General features: G+C 33.4%; 1 pseudogene across 1 annotated transcript in view; it reads left to right on the top strand.

Moving 5' to 3' along the window:
- LOC143223792 (glutamate receptor ionotropic, kainate 2-like) overlaps positions 1–13,802 on the top strand; it is a 160,453-nt pseudogene that overhangs the window by 116,920 nt on the left and 29,731 nt on the right. Inside the window, exon 8 of the transcript XR_013013075.1 lies at positions 12,948–13,052. The product of XR_013013075.1 is annotated as a glutamate receptor ionotropic, kainate 2-like (transcript). The remainder of the gene's footprint in view (positions 1–12,947; positions 13,053–13,802) is intronic.

Raw genomic sequence — 13,802 nt, 5'->3', positions numbered from 1 at the left:
ACAGAGAGTACCTTTCAGTTTCAGCAGATGAAGTAACATCATTTGTCACATCACTTTTGAAAGAAAATATGTTTGTTATTTCTTTGTACACCTCTCCTCTAGGTTTCTAGTTTGTCAACTATTACGTAGAAGGTGATGATACGAAATTTATCTCTAGCATTCAGATCTACTTCTTGTGCATCTCCATCATTGAATATGCGAGTTTTAGCTGCATTGTAATCAACATCTGGTAGTATTTCCTTTGCAACTGCTTCAAATCTTTCAAAGTCGTCCCTTAAAGTGCGTAGTTGGTCAGCTAATAACCCGTACGAACTGCACATTTTTGTTGGATACCGAAACACTAGTAGGTTAGATACCTAACACTAGTAAGTTGAATATCTACTATTTTACACGTTTTCTGTTTAGTGATAATTTACGTTACAATACAAATTTAATGCGTGTATAAATATTAGTTTTATACCTGACCTACATCTGATTATGAACGTTACTTTTATAATGGAGCTAAACGTGTGTATGAACGTTAGTTTTATAATGAAGCTTTACGTGTGTATGAACGTTAGTTTTATAATGAAGCTTTACGTGTGTATGAACGTTAGTTTTATAATGAAGCTTTACGTGTGTATGAACGTTAGTTTTATAATGAAGCTCCACGTGTGTATGAACGTTAGTTTTATAATGAAGCTCCACGTGTGTATGAACGTTAGTTTTATAATGAAGCTCCACGTGTGTATGAACGTTAGTTTTATAATGAAGCTTCACGTGTGTATGAACGTTAGTTTTATAATGAAGCTTCACGTGTGTATGAAGGTCGGTTTTATAACTGAGCTATTCTTTAAAATGTATTTTTCGATGTGTATATTCAAAATAGTGTAGTTTTTCTTCATGTGTAATTTTTATTTACTATGTTTTACTATGTATATTTACTATTTACTATTAATTAAGTTTATTTCATGCAATAACACTAAATTAAAACGTGAATTAAAGCGTTTACTGATATTATTGTATTAATGTCTCTTTGTTGAAGAACTCCAAACTTATATTTATCTTATTCATAACCTTTTTATTACCTCTCAGATGAATGCTTATAGATAAGCGGTGATAAAATTTAGTTAGATCTAACTGTTCTGTGATTTGATAGTAGCGTGTTTATCTGTTGCATCTCGTATGTTTAATATAGTAGCATGTTTATCTGTTGTATATATGTGAAAACGGCTCGTTTGGGTTGAGAAAATATTTTACGTAGAGGAGCGAACAACGTTTCGACCTTCTTCGGTCATCGTCAGGTTCACTGATTATTATTTCATCACGGCGATTGTACGAGAAGTGTAAGTTTTTGTGTTTTTCTCAGTGTATTTGTACTTACCTGTTACCATTATGTCTGAACTAGCATACCGTACACCACTATTAACAGTACACGCTCACACGATCGTTAAGAAACTAAGAAATTTAAACCAAAGAATTATCAATAGAAGAAATGGCATCTATTTTAAATGTGAGCCTGACGATGACCGAAGAAGGTCGAAACGTTGTTCGCTCTTCTATGTAAAATATTTTCTCAACCAAAATGAGCCGTTTTTGCATATATATCATTGATTATTATTTATTTGTTGTAGTTCGTAAATCAATACAGTAGCATGTTTATCAGTTGTAGTTTGTAATTTAATATAGTAGCATGTTTATCTGTTGTAGTTTGTAATTTAATATAGTAGCATGTTTATCTGTTGCATCTTGTATGTTTAATATAGTAGTATGTTTATCTATTGTAGTTCATAATTTAATAAAATAGCGTGTTTATTTGTTGCAGTTTGTAGTTTAATACAGTAGCGTATTCGTTTGTTCAATGTTGTAAGGCTACTCGTATCCTTACTCGTATAACATAGTTATATATAAATAACATTAGGTAATTGCATATTGCGCACAGTTTTAATCTACGTTAGTGTATTGTATCTACTTGCTTTTATTTGTTTATTTAAATAACATCAAGATGTATAAATCTTTAGTGTTTTTTTTGTTCGCTACCGAGAATTTTGATACTGGAACAGTATCAGCTGATTAATGTCAGTTCGGGTGCCACACTTACTGTGCATATCAAATATTACGAAAAGGCATTAAAAGCAGGAAGATTTAATGTTTCTTCGTTTTAATCGCAAAGATACACATTAGACGGCACTGCGTCCACCAGGGGAATCAATCATCGCATTTTTGGTATTCCTGGTGTTTATCGTTTAGCTTCCGTTATGCCAGGATTGTTTTGAATAATTACAAAATAGTCTTTAAAATACACAGTTTAATTTCATCTCTGTCTCGTATTTTTATTAATTCGTCAGAAAGTTAGCCTATTTCAGGCAACATGAACTTTCATATTTTTCTGACTGGCTAAAATTAAACGCGTAACTATGCTGGAACAAAGGCAATGAAAGGGTGAAAGACAACAAATTCTTTGTTACTACGTCACTGATGTTTAACATTTTATCATAGAAACTTTGGCACCGAATTTAAAAGAACTGAATCATTAAAATTATAGTTGTATCTAATATTGATTAATAAATACGATAAACTTTGTGTAACGTCAAGCAGAAAAGCAAAATATCTTATACAACGATAAACTAGGGAACAAATCATTTATAGCTAGCTGCTGGGGAAAGACAATTAGAAGGAAACTGTTCAAAAAGTGTAGCACAAACCACAATGTTCCTCAGTTAGTTGACTGATCATAATACTGGGAGTATAAAAGAACTTCTTACATTGCAACTTAAAACCATCGCGAGAAACGCTCATATCTGATAACTGTTTTAATGACGTTTAAGTTCCAAATTGAGGATAACAGACGACATTGACCAGAAGTGTATAGTATGGTATATTAAATTGAAGAAACCATATAAGACATTTCATCCTGCTTTTGTTGTTCATACAATGTTAGCTGTTAGAGGTGTTGGAATGATATGGGTGAACGAATGTAACAACCATTACTTTATAATAGAACACAATTTTAAATAAAAGTACGTTCTTAACAACAAAAACTGCACGTGACGATTTGATAATATTTTTATTGATGCAATTTTTAAATGTAATACTGAGAAACTGGAGTTCTTTTAAAAACTATTAACCATAAACGATACCACTTTTAATGTATATAAAAAAACGTTATAGGCGTAGGGCAGCGTTTTTAATGCACTGCATGTATTCAGTTCTGATCTTTCTTATAGGAGTAATCCAGTGCACATATTCAGTTCTAGTCTTACTTATAAGATTAATCTAGGGCACGTGTTCAGTTCCACTACTACATACAGAACTAATCTACGACACGTGTTTAGTTGTACTGCTTAATATATATAAAACTAATCTAGGGCACGTGTTCAGTTCCACTACTACATACAGAACTAATCTAGGGCACGTGTTCAGTTCTACTACTACATATAGAACTAATCTCGGGTACGTGTTCAGTTCTACTACTACATATAGAACTAATCTAGGGTACGTGTTCTGTTCTACTACTACATATAGAACTAATCTAGGGCACGTGTTCAGTTCTACTACTACACATAGAACTTATCTAGGGCACGTGTTCAGTTCTACTACTACATATAGAACTAATCTCGGGCACGTGTTCAGTTCTTCTACTACATATAGAACTAATACAGTTAACGTATTAAATTATTCAGTTACTAATAGGTCTATTCACTTAACACTTTCAGTTACTTATAGGTCTATTCACTTAACACTTTCAGTTACCAATAGGTCTATTCACTTAACACTTTTAGTTACTAATAGGTCTATTTGCTTAACACTTTCAGTTACTAATAGGTCTATTCGCTTAACACTTTCAGTTACCAATAGGTCTATCCACTTAACACTTTCAGTTACTAATAGGTCTATTCACTTAACACTTTCAGTTACTAATAAGTTTATTCACTTAACACTTTCAGTTACTAATAAGTTTATTCACTTAACACTTTCAAGTACTAACAGGTCTATTCGCTTAACACTTTCAGTTACCAATAGGTCTATTCACTTAACACTTTCAGTTACTAATAAGTTTATTCACTTAACACTTTCAGTTACTAATAAGTTTATTCACTTAACACTTTCAAGTACTAACAGGTCTATTCGCTTAACACTTTCAGTTACCAATAGGTCTATCCACTTAACACTTTCAGTTACCAATAGGTCTATTCACTTAACACTTTCAGTTACTAACAGGTCTATTCGCTTAACACTTTCAGTTACCAATAGGTCTATTCACTTAACACTTTCAGTTACCAATAGGTCTATTCACTTAACACTTTCAGTTACTAACAGGTCTATTCGCTTAACACTTTTAGTTACTTATTTGTTCTATTTATTCATTCCTGTGTTCAGTTTTTTTTTTTTGCTCTGTCGTTTCGTTCTTGTCTTTAGAGTTGTTCTTGTATATGTAATCGTTCGTTTATAGTATTAAATATATATTTATGAATTGACATATTTACCTGATATTAGTACAGGCAAATGAAATATTTTGTTATTCCTGGTTCAACCAGAGAATGATTTTTCTTTAAATTAACAGATTATTCAATTATAACTCTGAGATACACTTGATCTCTGATAACATTACTGTCAAGGTGTAAAGCTAAATCCGTATATATATAATAGTACTGTCTGTTGTATGCTAAACTAACCCTAAATAATTCTATAGATCTTTGTTACTGAATAATTTAGTGGTTTAATACTGAACTAACCCTAAATAATTCTATAGATCTTTGTTACTGAATAATTTAGTGGTTTAATACTGAACTAACCCTAAATAATTCTATAGATCTTTGTTACTGAATAATTTAGTGGTTTAATACTGAACTAACCCTAAATAATTCTATAGATCTTTGTTACTGAATAATTTAGTGGTTTAATACTGAACTAACCCTAAATAATTCTATAGATCTTAGTTACTGAATAATTTAGTGGTTTAGTACTGAACTAACCCTAAATAATTCTATAGATCTTTGTTACTGAATAACTTAGTGGTTTAATACTGAACTAACCCTAAATAATTCTGTAGATCTTGTTTACTGAATTTGCTCAGATTGTGAATTGTTATAAAATAGAGGTTTGGGGTGGATTAATAATACAAAATTTATTATAGATTAGACATTTGGTTGAATAAAATATTGAAAACCCTAGCTGGTTGATAATTCAAATTTTGTTGATTCTGTTGGTGTTGTTGGTTTTTTTTTTTAATTTCTGTATGTTCTATCACCATCCACTGTATAGTCTTGTAGTCCTAAAAATGGTCTGTTTTACTGGTTACCTTTTATCTTGTACATTAAACTGATTCCTGTAGCAGGCGGGCTTGTCTTCACTGTATGGAGTGATTTTTTCATGTGTGGTTTTCTGTTTGTTGCTTGAACATTTGTTTGTTTGTTTGTTTGTTTTGGAATTTCGCATTACGAGTCGCACGCCTTAACACGCTTGGCCATGATGGGCCCTTGCTTGAACAAAAAATATCAGTATCTAGAAACAAATATGTTTTACTCAATTATGTGTTGCACAAACAAACTTAAAATACCCAAACCACCTTAAAACTGAAACAAAATACGCACAAACAACATTAAGACTGAAATAAATAAACAATTTTGTTTGTCTTGAATTTCGCGCAAAGCTACTTGAGGGCTATCTGCGCTAGCCGTCCCTAATTTAGTAGTGTAAGACTGGAGGGAAGGCAGCTAGTCATCACCACCCACCGCCAATTCTTGGGCTACCCTTTTACCAACGAATAGTGGGATTGACCGAAACTTTATAATGCCCCCACGGCTGAAAGGGCGAGCATGTTTGGTGCGACGGGAATTCGAACCCGAGACCCTCGAACGAGTCGAACGCCTTAACACGCTTGGCCATGCCGGGCCTCCTTACCTTAGGAATGACATTTATGGGCCCATAAATGAACAAACAACATTAAAACTGAACTAAAATTCTCTTATACAACATTAAAACTAAATTAAAATACTCGTACACAACATTAAAACTGAAAGTTATATTGAATCATCTGCCAAAACAAAATTTGTAAAAATCAAAAAGAAAGTGATTTGTGAGACCCCTGTTGTGTTTGTTTCAGAATTTTGCGCAAACCTACACTAGAGTTATCTGCACTAGGTGTCTCTAATTTTTCAGTGTCCTTACTATACAATAGGAGTAATGGAATATAAAGAAATAATTGCAATCTTTCGTGGAGAATATAACATTCAACAAACGAACTTATAATGAGTAGTAAAAGATCACGTGCTGTCTTTTTAATATCGTACAGCGACAGATTTTTAATAACGTTTTTGAAACTTTCATAGAGAGAAAAAAATAACAGTTTTAATAAAATTTATGAAAGTCACCAAACAGTCAACCTAAAACTGTAATATACGAATATTATATAAAGGGTAAAAATAAAATATTCACATAGTTTTAACAGCTCCACAAAGAATTCCTTTCGTAACAACAAAACAATGTTCTTATTATTGAGGCTGGATATCAAATGAGAAGAAATAAAGAAATTAAAGAAGCTTACAAGTATGCTGTTTTAAGCTGTCTCTTACCAAAGATTCTTACCTCCTATCTCTAATAATAATGTATTTATTTAGTGTAGTTTACGCCTTTACCGGATTTCGTTTAATTAGTAGTTAACAATGGATTTCACTTTTGCAGTTTTGCTTTTTCATTTCTTCCACTAATTATCATTTATAATTATTTCTCACATTGTTTATTATGTAATAGGATCTCATTTCGACGGTTTTGATATGAGTTATTTTTTTATCAACTGAACCTTCACATTTGTATGAGAAATGCTCTTCTGATCCTGCACATCTTTCTCTCCTATCATGTTTGTTTTACATACCTCTTCTATTCCTGGTTCTCCCCTCCTGCACAAAAATTACTGTCACACCTGGCACACAGTACGTCACGACACGACTTCCGTGTTGTCAGGAAATATCATGACGTCACCATAGACCAGAAGCTTCAACTTTTTTAAATTTCATCAACATTAGTTACCGTTATTTTAGGATATCGTGCTGGTTACAACCAACAAAGCAGAAAATTTTAAGAGAACTAATCCAAGTAGAGATTTTTAAATAAGTAGCGCTTAAAAACATTCTCAACCTTATTATATAATAATTATTATTAAACTCCAATTTTAACATTATTAGTTATTTATTATTATTACTTAAATTCACTTTTAACATTATTAGATAGTTTTTATTATTAAAATCCAATTTTAACATTATTACATACTTATTTTTATTATTTAAATCCACTCTTAACATTATTAGATACCTATTATTATTTTTAAAATCCACTCTTAGCATTATTATTATATAAATCCACTTTTAACATTATTAGATAATTTATTATTGTTATTTAAATTCACTGTTCACATCATTTAAATACTTTTAAACATGATATTATAAATGTATAAAGCTTTAGAGTCAGGTGGTTAGGGCGTAAGACTCGTAATGAGTAGTGGGTTTAAATTCCCGTCACACCAAACATGTTCGCCCTTTCAGTTGTGGGGGCGTTTTTATGTGACGGTTAATTCCACTTTTTGGTAATAAAAGAGTAGCCCAAGAGTTGGCGGTGAGTGGTGATGACTAGCTGCCTTTTTTATTTTTCACTGCTAAATTAGGACGGCTAGCGCAGATAGCCCTTGTGTACCTTTGAGCGAAATTCAAAACAAACAATGAAACCTTTCTACTCATGAATAATCAATTACATTGAATCTTAGGACAGAAATATATAACATGGCCAAGCGTGTTAAGGCGTGCGACTCGTAATCTGAGGGTCGCGAGTTCGCATCCAGGTCGCGCCAAACATGCTCGCCCTTTCAGCCGTGGGGGTGTTGTAATGTTTCGGTCAATCCCACTATTCGTTGGTAAAAGAGTAGCCCAAGAGTTGGCTGTGGGTGGTGATGACTAGCTGCCTTCCCTTTAGTCTTACACTGCTAAATTAGGGACGGCTAGCACAGATAGCCCTCGAGTAGCTTTGTGCGAAATTCCAAAATAAACAAAATAAAGTCTTATAACTGTTTGTTCGAACGATCTGGACGGATATCAAACGTGAAGCGAAAGTCTGTGTTCAACCGTTAAATGTTTGCTCTGATACTCGATTAGAAGGTCCAAAGACGTGTTAAAAACTAAATGCTATCGTTTCTTTCTAATCTCCACTCGAGCGTTATTGAATGACAGAACAGCTATCAGTAAGCTGTTGTGCTCCATTCTTCACTTAACGCAGTAATGTCAGACCAGAGCTCGAAGTGATGTTCCTATTTAGATGTATCTAGGTCTTACGTATAAAACACTACACCCGTAAACAAATATTCTACTAAAAATAAACCTGATTCAGTATAATATATTGTATTCAAAGTAATCTATTTAGCATGTATCATTAAATTATTCCCAAATCAGCGTTAATACCATAGAGGCTATTGATATTGTTGTCTTAACACAAGGGTATTCAATTGTCTATTTGCGTACTGTACACTACGTATAATCGAACCCCGCATTTTATCACTGTAGTTCCGTGAACTCCGTTTATTTAAAAATGTGCACCTCTAATTTTTAGGGCTCTATTCCTCTCGGTGAGCACAAGAGATAAACTAATGTATCTTTTTTCTTCAACCAATGAACTTTTCATCCAGAAGAAAATAAGGATATTTACAACTTCTGTGACATGTTAAACTTTGTAAGTTAGTAACATAGTAGTTTTGTATTTGTCTTAAATTTCTTGAAAGTGATTAGAAATAACCAAGGGTTTTAGACTTGGTAAAACTGTCATTTCTTGGGGATTCTAGTTCACTTTACTTCACTACTGGTTTGCTGACCCACGGTGTGCTTATGAACCTTCAATAGGCGAAATTTCAGTCCACAGAAGAGGAATGTATACTCAGTGGCCACTTTATTAAGTACACCTACCTAGTACCAGATAGGAGTCACTTTTGCCTTTAGAACAGCTTGAATTCTTCACGGCATGGATTCAAGAAGGTGCTGGAAACATTCATTAGAAATACTATATCATCACGCAGTTCCTGGAGATTTGTCGGCCACACATTCATGTCATGCTGTGAGCCTCACTTCCACCTTATTCCAAAGGTGCTCTATTGGATTGAGATCTGGGGAATGTGCAGTACATTGGAGTACACTGAAGTCACTGTCATGTTCGTCGAACCAGCTTGAGTTTATGCGTGGTTTGTAACATGGAACATTATCTTGCTATAAGTAGCCATAGGAAAACAGATAGACTGTGACCGTAAAAGGATACACGCGATCAGCAACAATGCTCAAATACGTTGTAGCATTCAAGTGATTCTCAAATGGTATTAAGAGACTTAATGTATGCCAATTAAACATTCCCACACCATTACACCACCACCAGCAGCAGCCTGTACCATTGATACAAGGTAGAATGGGTCTTTGGATTCATGCTGTTTACGCTAAATTCTGACTCTACCAGTTGCATGTCACAGCAGAAATCAAGATTCATCAGACCAGGTGAAGTTCTTCCAATCTTCAATCATCCAGTTTTTTGGTAATCCCATGCCCACTGTAGCCTCATCTTCCCGTTCTTAGCTGACAGGAGTGGAATCCAGCATGGTCTTCTGCTGCTGTAGCCCATCCTCTTCATGGTTCGACACCTTTTGCATTCAGAGATCCCTTCTGTACAGCACTGTCTAAAGAGTGGTTATTTCATGTCAGCTTGAACGAGTCTAGCCATTCTACTCTGACCTCTCTCATTAACAATGTGTTTTCTCCCACAGAACTGTAGCTTACTGAATGTTTTTTCGCATCATTCTCTGTAAACTCTAGAGAATGTAGTGTGTGAAAATCCCAGGAGATCAGCAGTTTCTGAGATGCTGAACCACCAAGTCTGACACCAACAATCATTCCATGGTCAAAGTCGCTTAAATATCGCATCTTCTTCATTCTAATGAGTGGTCGAACAACGACTGAACCTCTTGACATGCCTGCATGCTTTGCGTATTGAGTTGTAACTACATTATTCACTATTTGGCTATTTGTGTTAAAGAGCAGATGTATTTAATAAAGTAGTCACTGATTGTATATTGAATTTACTTCACAGATTCTTCCTTCAGTTTTATTTCCAGATAAACAGAAAAGAAATGTTTAACATATATAGAAAACTTTGATTTACTTTAAAAGTGTTTGTTTTAAATTCTGAGATTTTAGACTCAAGTTACAGCGTTCTTTTGACCTGATAACTTCCTACTCTTATAAATACCTGAGAAGTTTCATGACAAAGTTCAATTACACTTCAAAATAATTACTCTCATTAGGAAATGTAAGTTTTCCCTGTTAAATCTCCTTGTATGTTTATAAAGAATTATTCATTTAATTCATGGTTTGGTTCTCAAAGTTCACATGCTCCGCATAACACAATACACTGCCGGTTAGATTTAAACCAACGCTGTGTTATTATGTGACCAAGTCATTCTTAATTCTAATTACAAATAGTTTCTCGGTATTAAGATATTGGAGCAACAAGACACATCCATTCTGTTATGAAATGTCACTCTTTATCTAATATATTCAGCAAACGTTTATTTGTTTCGCACGTCAAACTCAGGTGAAATACGGGTAATTTACAGTAATAACGAACGTGTCAACAGAAGACGAGCTCATCACAGTAGGTAGTTTTGGGCTGTAGGTAGTTTTGGGCTATGAAAGGAGAGTTTTCGTTTATTAACACTACAATATGGATCATATAAATAGAAATCTGCTCTCCCTTAATATAAGAAGAAATTTGCTGAGATGCTTGAGATACCACAGTATATTACATTTTACTAAGAATAGAACGACTAATTTAAGGTCTTAATGCTCGCTACCTCGGAGATCGAAACTATGTTACTACAGAACGAACAACATTTCACATGTTGTGTGTGTCGATCAGTGACAGCAGTTCCGTTACCAAACAAGGAGACAAACAGCTGCTTAACATTTTGGTGTACAAAGATGCGCTCCCTCTGGTGGACACATTTAAATTCATTTAATAATGGAACTTATAAGCTTCGCCGTATCTTAAAATAGCGTACACGTTCATTCAGTAGATATATATATATATATATACAGGAATTTAAAATGTTCTGCTCACAATGTTATCTTTATCTGGGTGTAGCACAGATCATTTTAATCATAGTTTCTTATCAAAAGGCCACCCGTTAGTACAGCGGTATGCCTCCGGATTTACAACGCTAAAATCAAGGGTTCGATTACCCTCGGTGGGCTGAGCAGATAGCCCGATGTGGCTTTGCTATAAGAAAAACACACACACTCATATCAAAACTTAACTCTTATATTGTTCGTCGACTACACTTATGTAAGTTTTCAACCTGACTCAGTGAAGAATTTTATGTTTTAACACAGTGCATGAAGCCAAACCGGATCTATCGAGAACTGTTGCTTTATGTTATCATTAAATCACTGAAAGAAACGTGGTTGATATTTCGCTAATTTTCTATATTTTTATTGTTTATTTTTATCTAATCTCATTATTAAAAGATATAATCAAAGTAGGTCACAACTAAAACCAACTTAAAATTACATCTTAGTGTTAAAACTTTGAAGTATAATTCCACAGTTTTATACCAATTGCCTTCTAGTACTGATCTACCAAATCAATGAGGTTGTCTCGATATATTTTAAATATCAACTCCATCAAAATGAGAAAACTAAAACAAAACACTCCTGTAACACTCCTGTAACACTTCTGTAACATTCCTACAACATTCCTACAACGTTCCTGTAACATTCCTGTAACACTCCTGTAACATTCTACACAAGTTTCAGGCACTTTAAGCTGGTTTGTTTTTCTTTACTCACTTTTAGCTTTGTTACTTTGTTTGTTTTCTTTAGCCTTTTAAGTTTGTTTCTTTTTTAACCACTTTAAGTTTATTGAAAGACGTGAGATTTCAACGAATAGATTCATAGAAAATTATACAACTATTTGAGCTGGGATTTCAAACACTGTGAACAGTAAGTAAATCAACATAAATTCTTTAATCCTATATTAGAGATTCGATAAAGTATCTTCCATACATAAAATATGAAACGTGATGACGGAAAAACCCACTTGAAGTAAAAATGTATCTAAGGACGGCTGGTGTGGGTAAATAACACTTTAAGATGGGCGAAATGTTGTTTTCTGCTTTATTAGTAAAAATGTTAATACCTATACCAGCCTTCCTCAGATATACTTAAATATTTTGAACAGTTGTGACAAAACATTTTCAATCAATACCATGGATATAAGAACATTAAATCATTCTAATATGACTAGAGTTATTCTATTGTGTCAACATTTATAAAAGTATTCTACCTTTTGTGGTTGTATAGCTATTCCACGCTATTACTTTAGTTCGTCTACAATAAATTATTATTTTAAAGTACATGGTTAGTGATTATACAACTATTCAAAGCTCTTACTTTAGGTCGTCTAAAATAAATTATTGTTTTAAATTACGTGATTAGTAGTAATATAACTATTCAAAACTTCTAGTTTAGGTCATTTAAAATAAAGTATTCGTTTAAACTATGTGGTTAATGGTTATATAACTATTCAATAAGTTATTCTCTACAAATCTCTAAAATAAAAGTGAAATTATAACGAAAATTATGAACACAACAACTACAAATAAAATTAAATTATAAACGTTTACATAAAGTATGCAAGGTTACAACCTTGTTGTATTGTAAGATATTGTTTATTGTAACTATGTGATGAGATGTGTAGATAATTACTGGCAGACAATATATAATTAAAATACTATTATCTATTACTTCCATAAGAATCCCACAACATGCTTATGTTCCTTCTTACTCTCATGTGAAGTACACAACATCCAAAGGCCGTAATAACATCTCTTTTAACACCTTGGTCTTTAAAAACGATACGTCGTTACACAACGTGTACTTCTTTCTTAGCTCAGAATGAAAGGATTGACCGGGAACATTCAACTTGATGAAAACGGAGTTAGAACAAACTTCAGTCTGGATTTGATTGAACTCAAATATGACGGTTTGAAAAAGGTAAGATGTTTCCTCTGAACTATTCGTTCGCTTCAGGGTATTGTATTAATCTCAACACTTGAATAATTAATATTTTCACATCTTGAAACCTTTTCCTGTTCTATAGCTTGTTTTATAGAACGCATTTTTTTTTTCTCTTTTGACATAAAATTATATAAAGTTTTATCGTCCTGGCAACAGTCATTACAAGCTCTTTATATCGCTTTATCACAACAAAAACGTTTTTTTCTGAACATGGTTCATGTCGTTCTTCGTACATGAACGACATTAAACACTGTTACACACCTATGTTGCATCCACTCTAACTACTTCACTTGTCCACTTCTATTTCTATACACGATGCAATCCGTCTCTTGATGAAACAGCGGTAAATGGACAGATTTAAAACCCTAAAATCTGGATTTCGATACTTTGTGGTAGACACGGCTTGTACCGTAATGTGATTTTGTTCTAAAACAAACAAACGAATTAAGAAACATATCTCAAGCTGACACGTAAATTAACGTCGTATTTCTACGTAACCATACTTTTATACAACGAGATTAGCGAGGTACTGTTACACAACCATACTTTTATACAACGAGATTAGCGAGGTACTGTTACACAACCATACTTTTATACAACGAGATTAGCGTGGTACTGTTACACAACCATACTTTTATACAACGAGATTAGCGTGGTACTGTTACACAACCATACTTTTTATACAACGAGATGAGCGTGGTACTGTTACACAACCATACTTTTATA

The sequence above is a fragment of the Tachypleus tridentatus genome, chromosome 8 (genome assembly GCF_004210375.1).
Source record: "Tachypleus tridentatus isolate NWPU-2018 chromosome 8, ASM421037v1, whole genome shotgun sequence".
In the NCBI taxonomy this organism is placed as follows: Eukaryota; Metazoa; Arthropoda; class Merostomata; order Xiphosura; family Limulidae; genus Tachypleus; species Tachypleus tridentatus.
The sequence above is the reverse complement of the archived record's forward strand: the minus strand, read 5'-3'. Positions and strand labels throughout refer to the sequence as shown.